We start from the raw sequence: 5301 nt of genomic DNA on the forward strand, positions 1-5301 counted from the left end.
AAAAAAGAACATAGAACATACATTCAAGTAATCATCATCATCATCATCATCCCTTCTCTGAGCATTTCACTGTGGTTAATGAATTTGAAGACAAGCATGTATTTTGAGTCTGTAAAGTTTTTAAAAAATCGAAAAGCCCAAAGATCTGTATCTCTGCTATATGGATTTAATATATGTTTGCGATGCCATTTATCTTTTTTTTCTTTTCTTTTATTTAACCATGCTACCATGGCTGCTACAGCGCCGCGTAGTTAAGTCATGACATCACCCGCCTGACGTTTGACGATTCGCGCCGAAAGATAGCGGCTGGGAGTAAAAATGGCGATATCAGCGTTGGAGATCTGCTATGTCCTACTTATCATCAATCGTAAGTATTCCTAATTTTAATATTTATTAGCAGGGTTTTTTTCTGGAGATGGATATTGCGGTGGCAGAGAAGTATAAACTTAGAAATTGTATGGGCTGAAAGTTTAACACGTGTTTGGCAAAATAAATGCTATGTTGTCAGCTGGTAGCGTTGGTGCTCATATAGCCGTTGATAAGATTCAAATTAGAATTATATTTATTTGTCTCTTTCTGGAGAAATTCGTAGAGGGTTCATTAAAGTCATGGCCTAGAGAATATAGTTCATGAGTAACTTAACGTTACATACACTTCTCTGCCTTCAACGGCTCAAGATGGCAATCGGCTCCAGAAAAAAAAGCTTGGGGAATTTGAATTTGGGAGAAATATATATATTTTTTAATTGCGTTCACAACCAGGTTTCCTCTGCAGATCCTTATGAATGGGCTTTGGAGGGTTGTAGCTTGCGTTCACAGCTGCAGAAAATGTCTTTCGAAGAGTAACGTTAGAGTTGCTGGGTGCGATTTTGATTTAGTGATTGTAATTGTTTTTTCTTTATATAACCTCTTTCTAGAAATCCCTCAAATGAAAAGTGACCTCGCCATTATTGCTCAAAAGGTAAGTTCCTCTGATTTTCATTGCTTTTTAAAATTGTTTCTCAGGCAGAGCTGTAGAGACTTATGATGTTGGGCTGATTGATAGTGTTAATAATTTGATGTATTTGCACTTTAATTTATTGAAGAGAATAACTATATTTTTCTTCTGTGAACAAGACTGGAAGGGGTCCTGTGGAGGATCTAGATTTCCCCTTCTCGACTTTTGGAGAAGTGCAACCGGTGAGTAATCCCCTTGCATTTTTATTTATTTATTTAGTTTACTTGTTACTCAAACAGAGCTATATGGATTTTTATGAAAAAATAACCCCCCCCACCCCCCTTGTAAATAAGAATCTATAGTGACTTGCTTGGATGAATAAAAATAGTTTCTTTCTTCTCTAAGACTCCAGAGAGGAGACCGAGCCCTTTAAAGAGAGTCCCATGATGACTGAGCGCTTTCGAGAGACACCACAGGTGTGTGTAACCCTTTTATACCTCAGATTTTTCTGTACTTATTTTACTTAAGGCTCCAACTGAGCTATAGGGATTTTTATGTTGGTATAGTTGGTGGTAATATGTAATTTAATTGCCCCATATGCTTAAAATTGTTGAAGTTTTACAATTGTTGAGTTTCACAATGTTTTTCTTCTCTAACAAGAAGACTGCAGCAACAGATGAGACATCAGCGAAAACACAGGTGAGTAACATTATTTAGTAAGGATGGGTATAAACTGTGTGCTTGTAGGAGCCAATTAGTGTTCTACGAGACAATCATCCTTTCCTCCTGCACCCCTTCGCTCCTCTCCACCCACTGTCTTCTCCTTCCCTACTCTCCATCCAACCTCCTCCTTCCCCCCACCCTGTCCTCTCCTTTAATAACGTTTAGGGCAATGATTTGTTTCATATCTTTATCATTAATCTGCATTTATACATCATAACCTATTAACTATTGGGAAGCTAAATATAAGAATCAATATGAAACATAAAAACCTTTCTAAAAGTTGCCAATAAATTACTATTGTGATGTGAAATTATTTTTCAGATTGAAGTTATAAAGGGGTGTTTTGCCAGGCAGAAGCGTGGAAAGCAGCCCGCCTTGCCACCTCTGCTACTGCCATGGTGTGGAATCTGCTGCTGGGCACCTTTTGATTTGGAGACTTTGCTGAAAAGCAACCTCAATGGTACAAAACATGTTCCTAATCTCTTCTGTCCTTGGAAAAAAAAAAACAAGTCAGTGCGGGCATACCATCGCTTTTTTACTTGCCATTTTTGTATTTCCTTGCACCTCAAGTGAAAGTGATGTCTATATAAAAAATCTCTTGTTTTCACCACCTTCATTTTACCCCCCTTTCATAATAATTTTGAAATATTACTTTAAGGTGGGAAGCCAACCAGAGGGGATGGGGTCCTTCTCAACGCATTAAGACTTTATAAGTTCACCACTTTAACCATAGCCTACTTGTATCAATGTTTATTAGGCATCAATGGAGACTGTATAAGATAGGGCACCCATTATTGTTACTGTATCTGCTTGGAACCTATAATACTAATTCATTGCTTGCTCACTTCTTGATCCTACCTTTCCTCTTTTTCTGAATTTTTCCTATACATGAATTTTCTCTGCTTTGGATGCACATGATTGACCGTGTGACTGTTAACAATGCAGTCCCCATGACGGGCATGTGCATATGAAAGAATGATGCCGCTAAAAAAAAGGGGGGTGATGTTTCCAATCAGAATTTCTTTCAGATTAAGCAGAATCCAATCAGAATCTTCTAATTGACGTGTTTACATGACGCATTTTTTATTATGATCAGCCCTTTATCCAAAACATTTGTCCAATCGCAGCTGTACTGTAAGCACTTTGGGTTCCTGATGAAGCACTATATTATTATTATTATTATTATTATTATTATTATTAAACTGTCTTATTATATTTGTCATCTCTAGATGCTACATTGAAGAAGTGGCCGGCAACCAGCCGAGGACAGATAGGCACATCTATCAATATCGAAGCTCACAGAGCTGAGAAGATCAACAAGATAAATTGGTTTTTTTCTGTTCAGTTTTTTGTCTTATTTTTGTTCTTGTAATATTTGATTGTTCTTAAGTAAATAAATAATTAAAATGTCTACATCTTGGGCTATTATTTACATTGCCTAGTAGCTATGGATTTTAATAATTATACTAATATATAGGTAACATATAGCTGCATATATATGTGCATATATGCACCTATATAGGTACATATATGCACGTATATATGCACCTATATAGGTACATATATGCACCTATATAGGTACATATATGCACCTATATAGGTACATATATGCACCTATATATGTACATATAGGCACCTATATAGGCACCTATATAGGCACCTATATGGGCACCTATATGCACCTATATAGACATATATAGGTACATATATGCACGTATATAGGTACATATATGCACCTATATAGGTACATATATTCACGTATATATGCACCTATAGGTACATATATGCACGTATATATGCACCTATATAGGTACATATATAGGTACATATATGCACCTATATAGGTACATATATAGGTACATATATGCACCTATATAGGTACATATATGCATGTATATATATGCACGTATATATGTACACACATGTACATATATGTGCATATATGCACATATAATATAGAAAAACTGCCAATTTTATATATGTCACATATATTAAAATCCTATATCAAAACCTATATTAAAACATATACGTTTATATAGGTTCTTTCCATGTGGGACTTAACAGCTGGCCTGTGGAGGTAGTAGAAAAATTTAAGTACAATCATTGATCGCACTTTAAGTTTTAATGTTAACTCAGATAGTATTTTAAAGAGAGCTAAACAGCGATTGTTTTTAATTAGAAAGTTGAGGAGCTTCAGGGTCAGTCAATACATTCTTGAGATGGCATATAGGTGTCACGGAACGTGCAAGGCAAAAAGGTGTGAGGACTCAAGTGCAGGAGAAATTATATTTATTTACAAAACAAAAAATAAACACAAAACAAAACCCACGACGGGGAAAACATAACTAATAAATATAAAACAAAAACAGAACATGAAACTTACTGGAGGATCACAGGGAACAGGAAACATTAGACAACGATCCAACAACGACTGCAAACAAGAGGAGACTTAGGCCCTGTCCACACGGACACGGGTATTTTTATAACCGTGACTTTTTTTACGCGGTTCGGCCGTTCGTCCACACGAAAACGCACAGAAACCGAACATTTTTGAAAACCCCTGCCAGGGTGAGGATTTTCAGAAACGCCGGTTGTACAGGTACAGTGTTGTCGTGTAGACAGTGAAACCGGGGTTTTTGCCTTGCGACGTCAGAGTGTGCGCCGTTATCAGCTGTGTTTGACATCAGATTTGCGCTTCTGATTGGCCAACGTGGCTTTAGGGTTAAGGTTTATATCACCGCCTGCTGGCGTGGCATGCTCTTGACCGCGCTTGATTGCGTGTTTTTACGTTTTCATGTAGACGGAGACCGAGCATGAGTGGACGGGATTTTTTTTAAAAACGCTGTAGGAAAAACTCCGGTTATAAAAATACCCGTGTCCGTGTGGACATGGCCTTAAGAAGGGAACAAATCAAGAGGGGACAGGTGGAAGAACTCAAACAATAATCAGGTAACGAGGTGGAGGGATCAGACAACGACAAGAGCACATGGCCAAAAATAACAAAACACCTATGTGCAACACAAGACAGGACAGGCATGTGACAATAGGGGCCTGGTAGAAAGCATTTTACAGTTTAATATAACAGCTTGGTATGGCAACCTGAATGTGAAAGACAAAAACAAGCTTGCAAACAAGCAAAAATTGTTAATATTGCAGGGAAGGTGATTGGCAAGTCACAAAGGCAGCTTGGGGATGTTTTTGATAGGGCGGTACTCAGGAAGGCAAGACAGATATCAGTAGACACCCTACACCCACTCAACTCAGAGTTGAGTTGCTCCCATCTGGCCGTAGATTCAGGGTCCCAAGGGCAAGCCGGAACATCTATGAGAGATCTTTTATTCCCTGTGCCATACAGGAACTTAATTTAATCTGAAAGCATTTTTTGTCGCTGCGCTGCTTTCCATTTCTGTTGTTGTATGTTGATGTTGGTACTGTCATACTCTTAACTGTGTGTATTTTTGTAATTTTAACTGGGGCGTCTTTGGATGCATATCTGTTTGGAGAAGTTGAAGACAAATTTCCACTAAGGTGGACAATAAAGTCTAATAATAATAATAATAATAATTTACTCATGTTATGTCGGTTGAAAGGGGACAACTGTAAAGCAACACATTTTCTTACAGCCTCAGAGGCACAACAATC

At 37.7% G+C, this 5301-nt stretch overlaps 1 long non-coding RNA gene across 1 annotated transcript; it reads left to right on the plus strand.

Moving 5' to 3' along the window:
* Positions 1 to 278: 278 nt before the first annotated feature.
* On the plus strand, positions 279 to 1635 carry LOC143736641 (uncharacterized). Its single transcript, XR_013203526.1, has 5 exons — positions 279 to 367; positions 917 to 960; positions 1116 to 1178; positions 1342 to 1412; positions 1597 to 1635. It is a non-coding gene; the product is annotated as an uncharacterized LOC143736641 (long non-coding RNA).
* The last annotated feature ends 3666 nt before the right edge of the window (positions 1636 to 5301 follow it).

This window comes from Siphateles boraxobius, unplaced genomic scaffold, assembly GCF_051911475.1.
Source record: "Siphateles boraxobius isolate OS27281-9 unplaced genomic scaffold, OSU_SipBor_1 130, whole genome shotgun sequence".
In the NCBI taxonomy this organism is placed as follows: Eukaryota; Metazoa; Chordata; class Actinopteri; order Cypriniformes; family Leuciscidae; genus Siphateles; species Siphateles boraxobius.